At 42.7% G+C, this 23,456-nt stretch overlaps 1 protein-coding gene and 1 non-coding gene across 5 annotated transcripts in view; both read left to right on the forward strand.

Moving 5' to 3' along the window:
• LOC126278963 (homeotic protein female sterile) overlaps positions 1 to 23,456 on the forward strand; it is a 764,432-nt gene that overhangs the window by 338,149 nt on the left and 402,827 nt on the right. The window lies entirely within an intron of this gene.
• On the forward strand, positions 474 to 546 carry Trnaa-cgc (transfer RNA alanine (anticodon CGC)). The gene has a single exon. It is a non-coding gene; the product is annotated as a tRNA-Ala (tRNA).

Raw genomic sequence — 23,456 nt, forward strand, 5'->3', positions numbered from 1 at the left:
GTATAAAACTCACTGTTTTTTTCAGTACCTGCTCAAAAGGTATGTGGAAATAATTTACAGGGTGGGCAAAGCAGGGCGCACCAGGATAATATTTAAGGGTACCTTCAGATAGGCCACAACAACGTACATCTTCAGCCTAGGTATGGACGATGTACGTTGGGTTACCTATCTTAGGCACATAAAATATTTCCCAACCAGTTCTATTTTGCCCACCCTCTACAATTTGCGTCTCGAAAATGAACATACTACGTGTGTTCAGGGCTTTTAACCCATGTCATTTTACATTTTTCTGACTTTAAGGATTTTCGATTATCCAGATGACCTACGGTATCACCCAGTCTACATAAACTGGGTTTCACAGTACATACCTACGCACCCTCGTGGAGAAATCACACGCCTTCGCTTACGTCACACACACACACACACACACACACACACACACACACACACACACGCACGCACACACACAACCGGGCGAGGTGGCGCAGTGGTTAGCACACTGGACTCGCATTCGGGAGGACGACGGTTCAATCCCGTCTCCGGCCATCCTGATTTAGGTTTTCCGTGATTTCCCTAAATCACTTCAAGCAAATGCCGGGATGGTTCCTTTGAAAGGGCACGGCCGATTTCCTTTCCAATCCTTCCCTAACCCGGGCTTGCGCTCCGTCCCTAATGACCTCGTTGTCGACGGGACGTTAAACACTAACCACCACCACCACTTACGTCACACGTTATACGGTCGAGCTATGAGACGTCCGCCGTCACAGGGGCAAGGGCCGCGGTAACAGGAAAGTGGCCTGTGGGACACGAGTAAAAAAAGTCTTTGCGAGAAACATCAGCCCTCTCACTGTTAGTGTGGTAAGTGGGCCAATGTTGGCAGCTCAGGCTGTAGCGGCGGCGCCAGCTGAAAAGCGCACGAACCGTTGCGGCCTCCTCTGGCGAGTGTGTAGCCCTCCAAGAGCTCAGCCACTGCGGGACGATGGGGTTAAGTGTTACAAGGGTGAGCTGTGGCACTGTGGCTTACGTCACTGGCACCAGAAACAGGACTTCCGGGGTAACAGAAAGTCACGGATTGTCTTTAACATTCCCAGCTACCCTTACTCTACGGCTGCATGTCGAATCGCTGTACAGAGAAATATAAAATTGAAATGTCGGAGCTGGTCTTATACTGAATACTGTAGCTCCATAACCGTTACAGTTGTGCAGTGTATATTTTAATTCTGTACTGGGATGTATCGGGAGCGTTTGTGAAGCAACGATGATACTGTAACGCGACACATTGTGCTCCAGTAGCCTCTTCGTCGTAGGGATGGACATTAAAGATACGCATATTTTTTTCGGTGCAATATATAACATATCGTCATCGGTGTTATGACGAGATATTGAAAAATATATTGACGTTTCCAATACATCGTGATTTTTTTTTTTTTTTCAATTGAATACGGATATGGTTTCGATATGCTTGAAAACTGCAAGAGAAGATACTTTCATAATGTCCAAAACGCTTTATTAGAAATTACGAAGACAATTATAACAAACTTACAGTTTTTGGAAAAGGCCAGATCTTCATGCCGCACAGCCATGTTTGCTGTCGTACTAAAGAATACCAAACTTATGAAAAATAAAGCGCCGTTCTATGCCACTCCAGGGCTATTTTCTGCCGCGCCCTGTTTTAGACTTTAGGAACAGAACTTCGATGAAGGCAAGACCTGAAAGATTCTATGTTCTTGATACGAGCTGATGTCGAAAGAACGGTTGCACGGGGCCTTATGCTTCCTCAGAGAGAGTGGGTGCTACTCCCATTTTTAACACTTTGATTATAACGGACCAGGATTGGGACAACTGTGGAAGGAACAGCACATGCTCGGTCCCGGAGGCCTACCCACCTACCAGTTTGATTATTTCTCTCAGTCTGTTTAATTACTGTCGGTCCAACTTACGTTTTTAGCCTTTTCACTTTTACTACTATGAATCTACCGGCTAGAGGACGTTACTTATTCAGCCACTGTCTTAGCCCTTCTTGTCGGGTGTGTGGCGGAGGGAGAGTTCTTTGTTTACCACTGCGGTTTGCCATTTTTGCTTTTGCAGTCGTGAATGATTCGCCAGGAAGACAACTGCTGATTAGTCTCGAAACTTCACAGACACGTGATATTAGAGGTAGCAATATATTGCTTGGGTCAGGCGAAGGAAAACTGAACTAATCCTGAAATTTACTACACCTCTCTGTTATAATCTCATCAGAGTATTTGAAATCGAGTGAAAAATTTCACACACTCAAGACTATTAGCAGAAAATAGTTATTGAGTTGAAAATAATTTTTAATCTACCAAGTTTTTAAATCTGAGTAAAAAGTTATGAAAGAGTTTCTCTTAGGGCCATACGGAGTCCTATCCCAATAAAGATAGCCCTGAAAATTTGTGTTGGTGAATTTTTAAAGGCTGTGAAAAATTTGTTAGATTTAAAACGAAAAACGTGGGGTACAAGAATACATAACTGTTCCATGAGTAGTTCACCTCCTGACTATTACTACACAACTAACTGATGCATAAACATTTCACCTCCTTACTGTTATCTGTTGCATGTGCCAATGTTTTTCATTTGGAATTTTAAAAATATGTTCATAACTATTGAAAATTTGCAGCTACTAATTTTCAGGACTATCTGTAATGGGGTAAGAATCTGTAACGGGCTAGGATGAATTATTTTATCCTTTTTTAGCCCTATTTAAAAACGTGGTATATTAAAAATTCATTTTTAAATAAATAATTATTACTCCTAAAGACTGCAGAAATGACGCTTTTCGTTGGTACACAGTGGGACACTGTATAGTTTGATAGACTCGAGGATAGTTTATGTAACAGCAAATGATAAACTTTGTTTCAGTACCGCAATTATTACTGGGCGTTCAAATTTACCCTAGCACCATTTTATATCTCTCTGTCTCCTTCCCCTCCTCCCGCCCCCTCCTCTCTCTCTCTCTCCCTCTCTCTCTCTCTCTCTCTCTCTCTCTCTCGGGTTGCAGCTCGTAGTAGATTATGAGCAGTCAGCAAAAAAAGGCGAACTAGGACTAAATAATGGGCAAAGTTGGTCACGTGTTTCCTAGACGAATCGGTCGGCCGCTGAATGTGGTGCCAGCGATTAATTAATTGCTTGGGCGCTGTAATTACTCTGGCTTTCATCGCAGCAGATTGATTAAAACTTGCTCTTGTAGTACTGCCGCTGTGACCGGCCGCAGAAACGGAACAGCGAAATGTCGGATTTTTATTGACTGCTACCGAGTTTGAGAGGTGCCTGCGGTTTTCATTATTGGACACGAATATTAATTTGTCTGTAGTCTTTGTTATCATATACAACAGTTTCTTTTAATGAACAGCCTGAAAATATGTTACCGACGGGTATTCTGTGTACTGTTAACGGAACTTACTAAATTCCACTAATTTCTCTACTGTTCAACATCTGTTTATTTGAAATATTTTTGTATGAATATTACTTGATAAAATTGCGTATGACAGTCTTCGTATAATGATGTTTAAAAACTGAAAATATGCCGCGAATGATGATGATTTGAGCAGACAAATGAATACGATTGTCCCCATAGCCAGCTTCCCCAGCCAGTGCAATTTATTTTGAAATGTCTGTATTTCGTGGTAGAAACTAGAGAAGCCTTGTCTTTACATGCCGCTGCAGAGCATTATCTTTGTTTCTTCTTAGTACGTACTGAGAATACCTGCTCTGACCATCCACGTCATGTAATTCACAATTCTTATCTGTGGATATCACATGTTACGTGTCACTGTATGTTTAAACTTGAATTGAAAAACCCACTACACTAAACATATCATTTTAATATCAAGTATACAACATGGTATTATACGTAGCAATGCGCTCGTTATGAATGTGGATACTGAGAGTTTAGTAACTGAATGCTACTATTACTCAGCCCAAACATCGATAGTATCAGGCAATAGTGGTCGATAGTACACTTGTTTGATAGGATGGCATGATAACAGAAATGTAATAACAAATCAGCAATAACCTACGTTAAAAGTATGTTACAAAACTGTAGGCTACTTAACTTTGGTACAGTTTGATGCGTGGCTCTTGTCCTAAACCTAATACAATGAAATGTAAATAACTTCGCTGTTTCTTAGCGGTCCATGATACGGGGTGTTCAAAAAATCTCTCTGCAGTGCTGTATGATTGTTAGCCGCGCGTGCAGTATGATTGTTTGCTTGCAACAATACTGCAGTGATATTCTGCACCTATTCATAGGAGAACTTGTGTTACATGAAATGCTGGACGGTATTTTCAACAAGATGGTGCAACCGTGCATACAGTTCGCGTTTCAATGATGTTTTTGGTGGTCGCATAATTTCACAGGCGCTTTAGCCTCCAAGATCTCCTAGCCTAACACCACCTGACTTTTTCTTCTGGGGTGCAGCGAAAGCAACTGTTTATAAAAAACCGTCCAAATTTCATCGCTGAATTGAAAACTGCATTATCCAGTTTTACTACTTCTGTTACAGAAGAATTGTTACAGCTTGTGTTTGGAAACGTGATTAGACGAATTGAATTGTGTATTCGACAACAGGGGGAAGGGGGACACACTTTCAACATTTAATGTGAAAATTTGTAAGTAAAAATGAATATTCAATAAATTAATAACTTGTATTTCACTGAGTTTCATTTCGGTATATTCACTGCGGCATAAGGCACGCGCGGGTAGCAATCATACGGCACTGTGGAGAGACTTTTTGAACAGCCCGTATTTGATATGTAAATTGAAGGTGGAGGGGGAAGAAAGGAAAGGGAAGGAACTAATGATATCAGTTGCATCAGGATTTTCTGCAAAATCAGCGAAGAGAAATGAAAATATGTGCTGGATCGAGACTCGAACCCGGCTTTTCCTGCTACCTAGGCAGTTATATTAACCACTGCGCCACCCGGACACATGTTTATGGCAGTGGCGCGGACCATCTCGGTACACCTCCGGCCTTCTCACACTCACCTAGCGCCACCTATGCACATTCTCCGTCCACATCCTCCATGCTTGCTAGTTATAGGTTCTCGCTGGGGATCGAACGTAAATGTGCACCTGTACTGAAGGTTATGGATTCATTGCCTATTGAGGCGAATCGATCGTATGAATGTATGGTATCTGTTTTTCGGACATGTCTGATAGAACACACACCGCGCATTCTTACGAGAGGCGTTTGAAAAGTCCGTGCAAAAAATAAAACTACTTGCGTGTTTGGGGTAAACCTTTTTTATTTTTCGACATAGTCTCCTTTTAGATTTATACACTTCGTCCAACGCTGTTCTAATTTGTTGATCCCTTCCGAATAATAGGAATTGTCCAAGTCTGCAAAATAGCTATTAGTTGCTGCAATCACCTCCTCGTTTGAATAAAATCTTTGTCCCCCCAGCCATTTCTTCAAATTAGGGAGCAAACAGTAGTCCGAGGAAGCCAAATCTGGAGAATAGAGGGGTTGTGAAACGAGTTGGTATCCTATTTCCATTAATTTTGCGACCACAACTGCTGAGGTGCATTGTCGTGAAGGAAAAGATTTTTTGTGATCCAGTCGCTGGCGTTTATCTTGCAGCTCGTTTTCAAACGGTCTAGTAACGATTAATAATATGCACTTGTAATAGTTTTACCCTTTTCGACATAGTCGGTGAGGATTGTCCCTTGCGAATCCCAAAAGACAGCCGCCATAACCTTTCCGGCCGAAGGACTGGTCTTCGCCTTTTTTTGGTGCAGATTCTCCCTTGGTAACCCATTGTTTAGATTGTTGTTTGGTCTTAGGAGTATAGTAATGTATCCATGTTTCATTCGCAGTGACGAAACGATGCTTGAAGTCTTGCGGATTCTTCCTGAACAGCTGCAAACCATGCTTGCAACTCTTCACATGATACCGTTTTTGGTGAAGCATGAGCAATCGCGGAATCCATCTTGCGGAATGCTTTCTCATGTCCAAGTGTTTATGCAAAATATTGTGTACCCGTTCATTCGAGATGCCCACAGCACTAGCAATCTCACGTACCTTAACTCTTCTGTCATCCATCACTATATCATCGATTTTCTCAATGATTTCTGGAGTCGTAACCTCCACAGGGCGTCCAGAAAGTTCAGCATCACTTGTGCTCATATGGCCACTCCGAAAATTTTGAAACCCCTTACAAACTGTTCTAATCGAAGCTGCAGAGTCGCCGTAATGTTTATCAAGCTTCTCTTTAGTCTCCTGAGGCGTTTTGCCTTTCATTAAGTAATGTTTAATCGCCACACGAAATTCTTCTTCGTCCATTTTTTGACAATCAATCGACTTCTTTGACTCACACGAATGCCAAACACAAAGAAATAGACCAATATGGCTGAAACTTGGTGTGCGCTCTTTCCAAAGATGCTACTAACTAAACATGACCTCGATACGCGCAGCTGGTGCTATCTCTCGCAATTTGTACGGACTTTTCAAACGCCCCTTGTATAGTCTAAAATATTGTCGCTATGACAGAATGTAATTATGCAGACTCCGTTACTGGTCCTAGTTATCTGTAAATAGCAACTGGTAGGTCAGAAGGCAGTCTTCACGGTACTGTACTGAGCAGGCTACGGGCACTAACTGCTAATCAGGAACTCTATGTGTGTGACTACGGCGCGTCGCGTTTTCTGCCTGTCGGTGGAAGAATTTCATTGTTCACTAGAACGAGGCGCAAGCTGTGTAATCCACAGTTGCCAGCGCTCGCTGTCGTCTTTTCCACACTGTCGTTGGAAGAGCAGTTGAACGGAACTGACAGTGTCTTGAAAGTACGATATAAGATGAACATCAACAAAAGCAATACGAGGTTAATGGAATATTGTCGAATTAAATCAGGTGATGCTGAGGGAATTAGATAACGAAATGAAACATTTAAAACAGTAAAGGAGTTTTGCTATTTGGGAAGCAAAATAACTCATGATGGTCGAAGTAGAGAGGATATAAAATGTAGTCTGGCAATGGCAAGGAAAGCGTTTCTGAAGAAGAGAAATTTGTTAACATCGAGTATAGATTTAAGTGTCAGGAAGTCGTTTCTGAAAGTATTTGTATGGAGTGTAGCCATGTATGGAAGTGACACATGGATGATAAATAGTTTGGACAAGAAGAGAATAGAAGCTTTCGAAATATGGTGCTGCAGAAGAATGCTGAAGATTAGATGGGTAGAACAGGAAATTAATGAGGAGGTATTGAACAGAATTGGGGAGAAGTTTGTGGCACAACTTGACTAGAAAAAAGTGGTTCAGGTGGCTCTGAGCACTATGGGACTTAACATCGAAGGTCATCAACCCCCTAGAACTTAGACCTACTTAAACCTAACTAACCTAAGGACATCACACACATCCATGCCCGAGGCAGGATTCGAACCTGCGACCGTAGCGCCTAGAACCGCTCGGCCATACCGGCCGCCACTTGACTAGAACAAGGGATCGGTTGGTAGGACATGTTTTAAGGCATCAAGGGATCACCAATTTAGTATTGGAGGGCAGCGTGGAGGGTAAAAATCGTAGAGGGAGACCAAGAGATGAATACAGTAAGCAGATTCAGAAGGATGTAGGCTGCAGTAGGTACTGGGAGATGAAGAAGCTTGCACAGGATAGAGTAGCATGGAGAGCTGCACCAAACCAGTCTCAGGACTGAAGACCACAACAACAACAACGTCAGACGTATACGACACGCTGGAGGAAGTGCTGCGGAAGCAGTAAGAGGTCTGGTTTATGAGCCCCATCTGGAGGCTGCTGCCCAAAACAGAGGTGCGCTAGGGCGAATGGTTATGCCTGTGTGGTGGCCTGCCCACTCTTCTGAATTAAATCCCACTGAGCACTTGAGGGATGCGTTGGAGGGAGGTATTTCAGCAAAATCCACATGCACGAATGACCATCCAGGAGTTGTTAACCGCGCTAGTAAAGGAATGGAACGTCCTACATGGAAAACTTTTTGTCAACCATGTGGCCACCATAGGAGAACGTTGACAACATGCATTATTGTCCGTGGGTATCAAACACCCTCTTAAGAGCCATGTCCTGCCTTTTGTGATATGTAGGGGACCATCATAAATCGCGGAGACTTCAGTGTAGATTGTCATCTCATTTCAGTTCGTATCATTGAGTACGTGTTTCATTTACCTGCCGGCGCGATGGGCGAGCGGTTATAGGAGCTGCAGTCCGAAAACGCGCGCCTGCTACGTCGCAGGTTCGAATCCTGCCTCGGTCATGGATGTGTGTGATGTCCTTAGGTTAGTTAGGTTTAAATAATTTCTGTCTAGGGGACTGATGGCCTCAGATGTTGAGTCCCATAGTACTTAGAGCCATTTTAACCATTTTTTCATTTACCTTCTGTACAATACCGTAGCAGTTCTTCGTATACAGGGTCCAAGTTTCGTCGACCCTGATTATATGCCAGTGACACTTCATGCAAAAGTCATTTACGCTGATGATCACAGCAATTACTCCTAGATTATTTGACATATGTGTGTTACGAGAAACAGCTACTTTGGAAAAGGCACCCGCGGTGGCCGAGCGGTTCTAGGCACGTCAGTCCGGAACCTCGCGACTGCTACGGTCTCAGGTTCGAATCCTGCCACGCGTATGGATGTGTGTGATGTCCGTGCGTTAGTTAGGTTTAAGTAGTTCTAAGTTCTAGGGGACTGATGACCTCAGATGTTAAGTCCCATAGTGCTCAGAGCCATTTGAACCACTTGAAAAGGCACCGCTTCTCCTTTGGTACTACTCAGCTGCTGTTATTATCCGATACTTGAAACAAAACATTTTTACAGGAGATTTGACATACGAAAAAACTGAGTGAAAGCACGCAAAGCACTTAGTTTTGTGCAGTTGACAAAAACTCCGTTCTACCGTCCACCCACCTTCTGTTAGCCAAATACGGATGATGAAAATATCTGCCACTACCGGAATTCGAACCGACTACTTTCGCGAAGACGTACGTTGGCGGCCTCGGCTGCGCACGAGGGGCAACGACTTATAGACACTGACGAAGACGGCGATGAGTGCACAGTGATATTAAACGGTCTCAGGAGCTCCTGGGCGCGCGGCACGTTGAGGCCGGGAGGCAAGAAACCTGCCCGCAGTATTTATAGCCATGACGGGCGGGCACTTGCCGAACAGCTGACGATCGCTGAGTAACTGCAGGGTCTTAAAGCTGTTCCCAGTCCGAGGGCTCGTTCCGACACCGCACTGTTCTACCTGCCATGGTGCTATTGGAGGTGGCGGATGCTCTTGCTTTCGTCACATCTCCGAAATGGTTTCCCCACTCACTTATAGGGAGAAGTATACAGTAGCTGATCATAACTATCCGGACACCCCAGTCTCATGATGTCAACAAAGACGAACCCACCAGTATAAAAGGAAATTGAGAGTTCCGTGTAGTCGCTAGAGAAGCAGTAACAGCAGGGTCGATAAGGAGTACAGGGGGACCATACAAACCTACCCTCACCAATTTGTTTCGTATTGACAGGATGTTTAGTGGACGACTAGGACTCCAGCGTATTGTAAACAGGAAGACGCAACTCTCAACCATTTCCGAGAACATCGAATTTTAAAATTTTTACGCGTCCTTATATATTTTACGAGGTGCGGCAGTAAAGTACTGAGACTGATGTGAAAAAAAATGTTGCTTGCCGTTTTAGTCAAGTTTAGTGTTGTCTCCTTCAAAGTAGTTCCCTTTTGGCTGGCTTGGTTCAAATGGCTCTGAGCGCTATGGTACTTAACATCTGTGGTCATCAGTCCCCTAGAACTTAGAACTACTTAAACCTAACTGACTAAGGACATCACACACATCCATGCCCGAGGCAGGATTCGAACCTGCGACCGTAGCGGTCACGCGGTTCTACACTGAAGCGTCTAGAACCGCACGGCCACACCGGCCGGCTAGTTCCCTTCTGATTGCGCACACTTTCTCCTTCGCTTCTGCCATTGATGGTAACATTTCTGGAACTCATCTTCTGTAATATCCTCCAAGTCCCTCGTCACAGGTTTTTGGACACCTTGTGTTGTTTGAAAATGGTGTCCCTTGACCGCCGTTTTGACTCTTTGGAAATAGAAAAAAGTCGCACGGAGTGATATCTGGTGATTAAGGTGGCTGTGGTAGTACTGAAATTTGTTTTGAGGTTAAAAATTGCTGTACTGACAGAGCAGTATGGGGTGGCGCATTATCGTGATGCAGAATCCAATTATCAGCAATATTGGCACGGACACGAAGAACTCTTTTACGAAGTCTTTCTAAATTTTTTTTGTAGTAATTTTGGTTAACCGTTTGTCCAGTACGCACCTACTCTTTATGAACAATTCCCTTGGAATCAAAGAAGCGCACAAGCATGTATGGGCGTCCACTGCGGTCTTCATCTTCAACATTCGTTCTGTCTTCACTAATCATTTTATGCCAACGAAAAGCTCTTAACATAACCTCCTCTCCAAAAGCCTCCTGAAGCTTACCGTAAGTTGTCGTCGCGTTTTCACCCATTGTAATGCAAAAAGCATTGACATACCGTTGCGCAATATTATGCGGTTCCATTTCCGTGACGAGACACAAAAAAAGGGTTAAATTCTTACAGCATAACTCACGACTGAGCAGTTGCATCCATGTGCCGCTTGGACCTGAACCAGGTCAAAGTTATTGTGCCTATGCAAGTCTGCAGGGTTGCCATATCTTACAAAGAAAATCAGTCTCATTACTGTATTGTCGCATCTCGTATATGGCTGGAATCCACAGCCGAACGAGGAAGCGCTTTATTTCAAAATAGCGAGGTCGTTGAATCGAACCTCGATGTTGATATTTTTTCTGTTTTTACTCCCACGTAATTCTATTTTCGTAATGTTTATTCTGAAAAGAGGAGAAAGAATTGCAAGAACTTTCAGTCAAATCACTATTATTATTTTATTTATGTTATTGTATCTATATTTGTAACAAGTATAACGAATGGGCAATGGATGACTGCTATTCTCGGGATAATATTGACCATGGAAACATGGAAAACAATAGGTCTTGCGACGTAAAACATTAGGAATGATCGCCAAATTTTTACATGTGCTTGGTTTTTTCAGCGTGTCTATTTCAAAGCAAACTCGGTTTACATTCATAAACTGTTCTCGACCATCATACGGTACCGTCCCGTACGATGCATATGTCTTCTCCTTAGAATTTCGTGAAAAAAAGGACAACGGCAGCAGCGAGATTCCATTCGTAGACCTCGCTCTTATGAAACGTTAAGAAACGATGCCCGTACCGAAATACTATCTGCACTTATACCTCTAACACCCTGTAAAAGTGGAGCAGACGCGAATGGGGAATAAGTGTAGTGACGATTTGGCTCGTGAATGGTTAAATCTACTTACATAAGCTACTTTGACAGATGGTTGTGGCCCGGTGCCTGGGAACGAGAAACTTGGAACCGACGCAGCTGGCTGGCTGTTCGCGTACGACTATTAAGAACATCAGCGGGGAGTGGTTTGAAGGACGGTGAAACCACAACCAGGCGACGAGGTTGTGGACGGCCACTCTTCGTCACGGTATGTGGAGAACGGAGGCTTACTTGCTCTGTAAAGCAGTATAAGCAGCGATCTGTGGCAATGTGACGACAGAGAACATTGCTACGATGCCAGGAGGTATCTTAAATGTTATCTCCTATGTCAATGCAGTCAAAAGATACGGCAATTTATATCACGTATTTTGATACTCGCAAACTCATTTATCAAAAGCTATAGGATACTTTTCGTTGGTCTAGAATCGTGAAATTAGGCAAGGGGCAATATTTCACTGTACAAGTATAGAAAAAAAACCGAAAATGGTGAATTTATGATTATATCATACGAATTTTTTTTTGTCATTCGTTATCTGCCTGTCTGTCCACCCTGTATTAATTTGAAATTTATGTCACGTACTAAGCTCTGTGGTCCCATGATGGTTTAATAAATGTAAGCTTCTCAGTCAATACAACCGAAAGATATTGCAATTTTAGTTACTTTTTTGATAATTACAAACTCACTCATTAAAACCTCTTGGGTAATTCCCGTTGACATAGCATCGTGAAATTTGGCAAGAAACAAGGTTTGACAGTACATGTAAGGGGAAAAAAAATCGGAGAATTGTTAATTTGTAATTACGTCACACGAAAAAGTATTTCTTTGTGTTTTATCGGACTTCAGACTTGAAATTAAAATATCCTCAAAAGTGTCGGAAACTGTGGAGCCGGTAGGTTTTCAGTATCAATGTCGGTTACAGGCAAAAATCATCGAGATTCTCGACTTCCGCTATGGATGACGTGTCTACATATATATTTAAGTATGAACGGAAACGTCAGTGCGCGAGTCCAACTCCTCGCCAATTGTAAATCAATTTTGTAACAGCAGCTGCTGTGTTCGTATTGCCTCGCGTATTCCCACGTTTCTCCAGAGCTCGAACTGGTCTCTTAATGAAAGCTGTAAGCGAAAAGTACTTTCAAGTGTATTCGAGGCTAGCGTACGGTCCTGGCGTGGGATGAGTTATGACTCTTTCCCTTTCTAAGTTGCTCGGTTTGCTATATCGTGTGATTTGCTGGGAGGGCGTACTTGGACTGAAATACGTTCGGTATGCGACCTGTGTCCCACCATATAATTGGCGAACTGTGCGGCTCGCAGAGGACAGGCTGACGTGTAGTAGGTGGAATCGGGGGAGGGGGGGGGGGGGGGGGGAGAGTGGAGTGCCAAATTTGCGATGGCGGCTGGTATGCTATTAGGGAGCGCATCCGCATTGTGCAGCCGCAGTATTGTATGCAAACTGGACGGGGCGACAGTGCATTGTGCCCTGCCGTGGCTTGCAGACCTGCGTCCAGCCCACCTGGCGCTATTCAAGCCAGGGGTCGGCTGCTGGAGGCAGCTCCGGGCTCCAGGACCCGTCGGCAGTCGCTCTTATCTCTCTCGTGGAGCACAGCACCAGGCGGCCGGTTGTTTATAACCAGAGGATGGAGACAGGGATCAGGGTTGCACCTGTTTGTATCGTGGCAGATTTTAGCCTTCAGGTTAATCGTGAGAGGCGTACTGTATCTAGGCCTTTGTGATATGATACAGCCTCTACTGACGTCACAGTCTGGGAGCTACGCACAGGTACAGGCGCGACGGCACAATCAGTTCGTTTAAATTGTTTATTTGGCGCCACAAACGGTCACGGTGTAAAGAAATTTTTAAACGATTACATAATTAGTTTCGAAGCACTGACTCGTTATTTTCAAATGTAATCAAAAATCTCGATACTGCTATAATAATTGCAACCACACTTGTTTCAAAAATTACGAAAATTACTCTAAAACCTGCAAACTGAAGCAAAGGCACCTGAAACAGTTCACAAGAAGTCATAACATATTTTGGTTGATCAGTCATTTCGTACCTTAATGTAGTGTAGATGAAAACTGCATCGGAGTGAAAGATACCATATACCAGATACCATAGTTACTTCCTGCAGTGTTCTGCTAATGAAATCTAACAAAGACGATACACTCTCATTTTTGGCTTAAATAAGAGTCTTACGTGGCACGAGCTACGTGACTATCATTTACTAAGTAACAAGTCATGAAAATATCTCAAAACGTAGCTCTGTTACAAAAGAATGCGTCCCGCCTGACAAAGTTAAAGAAAAAGTTCAAATGTATGTGAAAACGTATGGGACTTAACTGCTAAGGTCATCAGCCCATAAGCTTACACAATACTTAACCTAAATTATCCTAAGGACAAACACACACACCCACGCCCGAGGGAGGACTCGAACATCCACAGGGACCAGCCGGCCTGACAAAGAACACACCAGTCTAAAATTACTGTGTGAAGGAGAGAGTGTACAATGCTGAAGTGAAGAGTAAGCATTAAAGTTGAATGTTTAATATATCAGTACAAAGTGAATAGATGTGTGCTAAGTGTGTCCCTAACAATGAATAGGCCATGATATTACAGTACTGGCACATGCTAGGAGTCGAAAAACGGAACTTCAAACGTTGTATCGAAAAAGAAAGATTACACATCAAACTATGTCAAGTAGAATATGATAGGTGTGTGCATAATCAAATGCTAACACTTATACTAGGTGTCATTATATGAAACTTTTTGAACCATGAGGGAAATGTAGCTCTGAAGCAGTCACCAAATAAGGAGTTAACAGAATGGAGGTGTGGGGAAAGAAACGGAAGAGGGATGATGGGAGGAGAGAGATTTCGTAAACCCATCTAAAGCAAACAAAACATTATACACATTAGTAAAGGACCTACAATGCAAATGTTTTGGTAATGGCAACCAGTATTTGATTGTATGTTTATATTTTGCACGTTTAACTTTATATATCGGTTCATGCATATGTTGTATATATTTCAACAACTTTTTGTTGATAAATTTGTCGTTATAACATCATCGACAGTTGTATACAGGACTTACACTGTATCGTATGTTTATTGGTTTCTGATGTACAGGGGTCTGAAGATGACACTAATCAAGCGTCGAAACTGGCTGCTTAAATAATAAAATTTTTAGAAAGAATTACGGGTGTTGGTATCCCTTTTTTCTACGAGTTATTGATAGACGCAGTTCCGCATCCACATCGATGTGACAGATCTACAAAAACTAAAAAGTTAAGTGTTTGACGTAAAGACGATTGAGAAAGATACCCTGTTGCAGTTCGGTTATAAGCCTCAGAACAGTTCGATGCAATTCTCAGTTTTATATCTACTTCTATTCGCAACAAACCGTTGTGAAGTTAATGGAGCTTAGCAAGAAAAAATGATTCGGTACGGGCTGTGATTAGTGTAATTTTGTCTTTGTGATCCCTACGAGAGCGATTCGTCGAGGGTCTTAGTAGGTTTTCAGATTCCTAGTTCAGTATTGGTCGACGAGATTGTAGGGTTTCTATCCGTAAATGTCTGCCACTTGACGTTGTTCAGGATTTTCGTGACTCTCTTAGGAGTAAAATAAAAAAGAACATGTGTCCATTCGTGACGCCCTTTTTTATATGCAGGTATATCTTGTGGCATGGGTTCCACACTTCTTGATTGGATGGGTCACACAAGTGTTTTGTAAGCAGTCTTCTTTGTGGGACTGATTGAAATTTTCCAGTATCCTGCCAATGAACCGAATTCTGCCACCTGATTCACCAACGATTGAGCCTCTGTGATCTTCACGTTTTATCCGATACACAGGTGTTTCTACGAGTTCACTGGTCGCAGATGTGAGCCATTGATACTGTAGCTAGAGGATACTACTTTTTTTCTGTTTTGTGGAATGCATAAATTTACATTGCTGGACACTTAAGGCAAGTTGCCAATCTTTGCTCCACTCTGAAACAGCAAGAGCTGGCTGCGCAGTTTCTATTTCAGCCACTACTTTGTTATGTATAACTCTATCATCTGCAAAAAGTCTGAGGTTTATATTAAATTTGTCTGCCAGGTATTATTAATATAAAATAAGTCCTGTCGCTTGCCACCTGCCTTCTTCAAATGGTTCAAATGGCTCTGAGCACTATGGGACTTCTGAGGTCATCAGTCCCCTAGAACTTAGAACTACTTAAACCTAACTAACCTAAGGACATCACACACATCCATGCCCGAGGCAGGATTAGAACCTGCGACCGTAGCGGTCGCGCGGTTCCAGACTGTAGCGCCTAGAACCGCTCGGCCACACCGGCCGGCGCCTTCTTCATGTCAGGAAAACGTCTGAATCCGAAATGGCTAGCGATCGGCTTTACACATACATAGTCTTGCCCGTGCGCTTCTTTTCTACCACCATCCGTTCAGATTGAGTTCTCAGCCGTTCCACCTGTTCATTATCATAGTCGCCTCGCCGAACGAGATGCTGCAGTGGTTAGCACACTGGACTCACATTCGGGAGGAACGACGGTTCAAAACCGCGTCCGGCCTTCCAGACTTAGGTTTTCCGTGATTTCCGTACATCGCTTCAGGTAAATGCCGGGATGGCTCCTTTGAAAGGGCACGGCCGACTTCTTCCCTGCCCTCCCCTAATCCGATGGGACCGATGATCTAGCTGTTTGGTCCTCTCCCCCAAATCAACCAACCAACCATATGCTCGCCTCGTTGTATTATGTCTTTATTCCTTATTCGATCAATCCATCTGATCTCGAAAGATCTACAAGAAACTTTATAGAGATTACAACTTTGTTCCGGACCGGGATTCGAAACTGGAATCTTTGCCTTTTCCAGGCAATTGGTCTGCCAACTAAGCTCTCCAAGCACGGCTAACGATGTGCCCCAAAGCTTTACTTTCGCCAGTACCTCGGCTCGTACCTTCCATACTTCACAGAGCTCGTGCATACCGTGCGGGACTAGCACTTCTGCAAGAAGGAATACTGCGCAGACAAGGTTGCAGGTAAGGTACTGGCGGAAGGAAAGCTGTGAGGGCGGGCCCGGAGTCGTGCTTGGGTAGCATTTGCCCGCGAAAGGCAAAGGTCCCAGGTTAGAGCCCCGGTCTGTTGCACAGTTTTACTCTGCCAAGAAGCTTCCTACCAGCGCAAACTTTGCTGCAGCGCCTCCTACAAGGTTTCAGTTCTGTCTTCCTCATTGTCCATGTTTATCAACCTTGCAGTGCTGCCGCTCCAAACATAGTTTTTCACGCATCTTGCTCTGGTCAAAGTGTATGCATTTCTGAAGTCAGCGGCTTTTTCTTTTTGTAGAAAACCATTCGCCTTACGTAATTATTGCTACCGTGTTTATCTTGCATCTTCCATCGCCTTCTGTTTCCCAGATCGTAAAATTTATCAAGATCTCCAAGAGTCTCTTCTGCTTGCACACCTTTGTCTTAATTTTCTTGTTGTAATCCTATGTGCAACAAGTAACCACTGGCAGACAACGGCGTAACAATCTCGTACGTACAAACTGTCGTGCAGAATCTATCGTCTGAAACTTTGAGGTGAACCGATGACATTGTAATTCTGTCACAGACAAAAGACTTGAAAGAGCAGTTAAACAGAATTTGTGTTTGTTGTTATGGTCTTCAGTCGGAAGACTGGTTTGACGCAGCTCTTCATACTACTTTATCCTGTGGAAGCCTTTACTTGTCCGAATAATTACTGTACCTACATCCTTCCGAATCTGCTTACTGTATTCACGTCTAGGACTTTTACTCCCCTCCCCCCTCTCCCCATACCACCGCCACCACCACCAACACACACACTTCCCTCCAATACTAAACTACTGATCCCGTGATGTCTCAGAATATGTCCTATCAACCGATCCCTTCTTTTAGTGAAACTATGCCACCAATTTTTTGGCCTCACCAGTTCCATTCAGTACTTCGTCCTTAGTTACGTGATCTAACCATCTAACCTCCAGCATTCTTCTGTAGCACCGCATTTCAAAAGCTTCTATTCTCCTTTTGTTCAAAATGTTTATCGTACACGTTTCACTTCTATATATGGCTACACTTCCGACGTATACCTTAAGAAAAGACGTTCAATTATTTAAGTCTTTATTCGATATTAACAAATTTCTCTTTTTCAAAAACCCATTTCTTGCCGTAGACAGTCTACATTTTATATCCTCTCCACTTCGTCCATCATCACTTACTTTGCTGCACAAATTACTTGTAGTGTCTCGTTTCCTAATTCCCTCAGCATCACCTGATTTAATTTTGCTACAGTCTATATCCTTGTTTTCTTTTAGTTGGTATTCATCTTATATTCTTCTTTCAACACACTGTCCATTCCGTTCAAATGTTCTTCCAAGTCCTTTGCTGTCTCTTGACAGAATTACTATGTCATCAGCAAACCTCAAAGTTTTTGTTGCTTCTTTCTGGACTCTAATTCCTACTCCAAATTTTTCTTTTGTTTCCTTTACTGCTTGCTCAATGTACAGATTGAATAACATCGGTGATGGGCTACAGCCCTGTCTCACTCCGTTCTCAACCACTGCTTCGCTTTTATGCACATCGACTCGTATAACCGCCGTCTGGTTTGTGAACAACTTGTAAATAGCCTTTCGCTCCCTGTATGCTACATCTGCTACCTTCAAAAGCTCAAAGAAAATGTTCAAAAGCTTTCTCTAAGTCTGCAAATGCTATAAACGTAGGTTTGCCTTTCCCTCACATATCTTTTATGATAAATTGCAGAGTCGGTATTGTCTCGCTTGTTCCTACATTTCTCCGGAATCCAAACAGGTCCACAACGAGATAGGAATGGATAATGATTTGAAACGATATTGTAAACTGAACATCAACATTAGTGAAACAAGGGTAATAGAATATAGTAGAATTAATTCAGGCTACGCGGAGGGAATCAAATGAGGAAATAATACACTGAAGGTAGCATTCGTGGATTATTTGGATCGCAAAATAATTGATGCTACCGACCAGAGTTGATATAAAATGCAGACTGAGAGTAACAAAAAAGCTTGCCAGGAAAAGAGAAATTTGTTACCATCGAATATGAATTTTAAGTTTTCTGAAGGCATTTGGCTGGATTACAGCCCTGTACGGAAATGAAACATGAACGATAAAGATTTCGCAACGAATTCCTCCCCTGTGCCAGCCTTTTCATCTCAATTATTTGCTGGATGAATTCCAATCTTTGTCTTCCGCTACAGTTTTTGCTCTCTAAAGCGCCCTCTGATACGACGGAAGTTATTCCCTGATGTCTCAACAAATATACTATCCTCCTGCCCCTTCGTCTTGTCAGTGTTTTCCATATATTCCTTTCCACGCTGATTCTGCGGGGAACCTCCTCATTCTGTCCCTTATCACCCCAACTAATTTTCAACATTCGTTCGTAGCACCACGTCTCTGATTCTATCCTGTTCGATTTTCGCACAGTCCATGTTTCACTACCATACGATGCTGTGCAGCAAACGTACATTTTCAAAAAAATTCTTTCTCAAATTAAGGCATATACTTGAAACTAGTTCATGATTCGTGGCCAAGAACGCCTTTTCGGCAGTGTCAGTCTCCTTTGTATGCCCACCTTGTTCCGTCCGCCATAGATTACTTTGCTGCCTAGGTAGCAGAATTGCTTAACTTTGTATACTTCGTGATCCCCAAGTATAATGTTAAATTTCTCGCTGTTCCCGTTTCTGCTACTTCTAAGTACCTTGGTATTTCTTCAATTTACCCTCAATCCATATTCTGTACTCATTAGACTGTTCATTCCACTCAAGACATCCTGCAGTTCTTCTTTACTTTATCTGAGGATAGCAATGCCATCAACAAGTCTCATCACTGATATCCTTTCACCCTGAATTTTATTTCCACTCTTGAATCTTTCATTATTTTCCTCGTTGCTTCTTCGATGTATAGATTGAACAGTAGGGTGGAAAGACCGCATCCCTGTCTTACACCCTTTAATCCGAACACTTCGTTTTTGGTCTTCCAGTCTGTTTGTTCCCTCTTGGTCCCTGTGTATATTCTACATTACTCTTCTTTCCCCTATTGTTTTTTCGGAATATTGAATATCTCACACCATGTTACTTTGTCGAACTCTTTTTCCAGGTCGGCAAATCCTATGCGTCTTGATTTTTCTTCGGTCTTGCTACCATTATCAACCTCTTAGGCATTTACTTTCCCTAACAGACCCTCAATTTTCTTTCCCATTCTTTTGTACGTTATTCTTGTTAGCACTTAGAAGCTTGAGCTGTTAAGCTGATTATGTGATAATTGCTTTTGCTTTCTTCGGAGTTGTTTGTATGTTATATGTTAAAAAATGACGAAATTCCTCCAGCTGTATTAAGGTGTTAGTTTTAATGGCGACTGATTTCGATGGTGTTACATCATCATCTTCAGGCCCTGAATGCAACATACCATACATAAACAACCAATGCAATGCAACAGGGGTTCCAAACAAAATTTTCTCGATGATCCCCTCATCGAGCATGATTGGCATCTTGTCATATCACAGTATCAAGTACCTAAAAAAGCCAAATTAAGTCTCTTTTTATACGTTTTCTATTTTTGGTACTTAGAAAAAACATTGACATATTCGTTATTGAAAAAATATTTAGCTTAAAATTTTTTCAATGTAGCCATCATTGTTATTGTTAAATTTTTGATTATTGCTCAAAATCTTTGTCTTCAAATCTGGGTGTTTAGTATAACAAACTCCTTTAAAAAAAATTGAGTATGAACTAAAAAGACAGGAAAAATTAAAACTGAGTGTATTGGTCTTTCAAGTGTACAAAACTTGAGACTGCATTGAGTAGACATGTGTAAAAATAAGAAAACACTAATTTCATACATCCTATTATTTATTTGAAAAAATGCAGTTGCAACAGAGTACTCCATCAATATACAGTTGGTTTTAATTTTCAGTTCTTAATGAGAGGAGTTCGATCTGACCTTTGAGTCCATTATTACTTAAATATTAGGTTCCAAACTTGAAACTTTCACTCTGAAATCCGACCGCATGTCGAGCCGATTCCTATATTTGTTCTTCATGAAACACATGGAAGAAAATGCTTGCTCACACCGATATTTGGTTGCAAATGGGAGGATCTATTTCATTGCCTAATCTCCAAGTTTCTTGTAGTCCTTGCGTGCTGATGCCGATGAAAATGTTTATCATCGTACCACAGTTGGACAGATCCACATGTTGATCTTGCTCTTCTTCAGTGAGGCCTTGGATTCTGTCTATTTCTTCACAGCTGAAGGGATTTCGAATCCACCTGTCGTCAGGGTCAGATTCAGAGAAATACTCTATAAAAGTGGCGGCTAGGCTGCGTAGATGCTCGGCTAAATTGATCTCGATCTGGTCAGGCAAAGTCTCCTCTGATGCCGCCAAGAATTGTTTTAAAGTAGAAAATTTAGTTACTGACTCGTTTTCTATCCTTGACGCCCAGATCTGACACTTTTTGACCATAGCACTAATCTTATCGTCAACTTTGAACATGTCTAATGTTTTTCCTTGTAAGCTCAAGTTTAACACATTCAATTGTTCAAACACATCAGCTAAGTAGGCAACTGAGCAAAGCCAAGAGAAGTTAGTGAGGAAATCCGCGTACTTTGTGTCAAGAAGGAAGACACGAACCTCGTCTCTAAGTTCAAAAAATCTTGACAAGCTCCTACCTCGAAAAATCCATCTTACTTCCGTATGAATCGGGAGTTGCTCATGCTCACTGCCGGTCTCTTTACACTCTAAGAAGACGCTAGACACAGAAGTTTGCGTTCGCTAAAGCTCTGCTCATACAGGAAAAACAAAAAAATCTGTTATCATACGAAATATATTTCATATATTTTTTATTCTAATAGCATCTTGCGGACCCCTCTGGCATAGCTCGCCGACCCCTGGGGGTTCGCGGACCACCTGTTGAGAACCACTGGTCTACAACAGTGTTGTTGTTGTTGTGGTCTTCAGTCCAGAGACTGGTTTGATGCAGCTCTCCATGTTACTCTATCCTGTGCAAGATTCTTCATCTCCCAGTACCTACCGCAACCTACATCCTTCTGAATCTGCTTAGTGTAGTCATCTCTTGGTCTCCCTCTACGATTTTTACCCTCCACGCTGCCCTCCAATACTAAATTTGTGATCCCTTGATGCCTCAGAACATGTCCTACCAACCGATCCCTTCTTCTGGTCAAGTTGTGCCACAAACTTCTCTTCTCCCCAATCCGATTCAATACTTCCTCATTAGTTATGTGATCTACCCATCTAATCTTCAGCATTCCTCTGTAGCACCACATTTCGAAACCTTCTGTTCTCCTCTTGTCCAAACTATTTATCGTCCATGATTCACTTCCATACATGGCTACACTCCATACAAATACTTTCAGAAATGCCTTCCTGACTCTTAAATCTATACTCGATGTTAACAAACTTCTCTTCTTCAGAAACGCTTTCCTTGCCATTGCCAGTCTACATTTTATATCCTCTCTACTTCGACCATCATCAGTTATTTTGCTCCCCAAAAAGCAAAACTCCTTTACTACTTTAAGTGTCTCACTTCCTAATCTAATTCCCTCAGCATCACCCGACTTAACGACAAAAAAATTTGGAAACAGAGCATGACTGAAGCCGCCCACGTCACCAGTAGCAGATTCCCTGCAGGAGTGCCCTGACAGTGCCGCAGGTTTTCCCTGGAGGTCGCATCTGGCTTCCAGGACGTCGTGCACCGCCAACGCGACACGTTTTGCACCGGAAGGTCCGACCGCGCCAGCCGGCGGCGAACCAGTTACCCGCTGGGGACAACGCCGCTAGTGGCTCTGCTCTGCGTGCGGACACACACACACACACACACACACACACACACAGAGAGAGAGAGAGAGAGAGAGAGAGAGAGAGTACGCTGCTAGCTACGGGCCAGGACGCTGTTGCCAGATGCGCCCGCGACACGCCACGTCGCCCGCTACGCTACGCTATGCCCGGACTCGACGCGAAAGCCTACCTGCACCCACACCTCATCACAATGCGCACTGCAGTGGCTCACCACGGTCTTCTGTTCATGTGCAGCATGAGACCGAACTAAAGATGGGCGAACTCGTTCATCCTTGGGAACTAGTTCACTGCTGATCGTTCGTTTTTGGGAACTGTTCATTTTTATTCGTTCACCGTTCATTTGTGCGTGGTATATGGTTCTTATGAAAAACTGAAAACTAGTAGTGTAGGTGACTGAAGGATGGAGGGCGCCAAGAGGGGGCACTTGCTTCCGCCGTGGAGTATAGAGTTTTTATTCATTACAGAATTCTTACATACTTTTAGAAGTAATTTCTGTGATTCTGCAGAACCTTTCGTTTAGCCAATCGTAGCCTTGTGTGGCTGATCGCAGGGAAATAATATAGGGTGGCGCACGGAAAACCGGCCCCGAGTACAGACTGCTCGCCAATTACGGACGATGTGTTGCCCTACGATCAGATATGATAAACAGACAAACGTGTAATAATTAGGCAGTGAAGAAATAACAAGCTGATGCAAGCAACAATTTCGAAACCATGGATGACGATGTGTAGAGAGCTGGAGAAGAGAACATGAAAATCTCACGCGACGCGCATGGGCTATAGCTCATGTAGTCTTGTAGACCTGTTGGTGGCTATTTCCCAATTTTTAATAGACCACAAGTGTGTTGTATAAAATTCTTCGTTTCGACTTCCACTACAAAGCTATGCTACGTTGTAAACAATAATCGTTTACACCCTATATATACTTCACATTGTCTCTGAGTTCGTAGGCGAAGTAGAGACTTTATGGAAACATAAAATAAATTGTGGTTTTCTCATACTTGCGTAACACGCTTAGTAAAAATTAGGTTTTTATGTTGCATTATTAAGGTTAATGCAGCAATAATAATAATAATAAAGTTCGCAGTAATGAAGTTTTTGGTTTGAAAGCTCCTTCTGAACAAATGTTTTTGAGGTAATAAGTAAATACGATTTTTGGCAATCTAGTATAGGTGACTGAAGGAGGGCACCAGGAGGGGGCACTTGCACAAATGGAGACGTACCGCTTTTCCTTCTGAGCCAAAATGAC

Source organism: Schistocerca gregaria, chromosome 6, assembly GCF_023897955.1.
Source record: "Schistocerca gregaria isolate iqSchGreg1 chromosome 6, iqSchGreg1.2, whole genome shotgun sequence".
Taxonomy (NCBI): domain Eukaryota; kingdom Metazoa; phylum Arthropoda; class Insecta; order Orthoptera; family Acrididae; genus Schistocerca; species Schistocerca gregaria.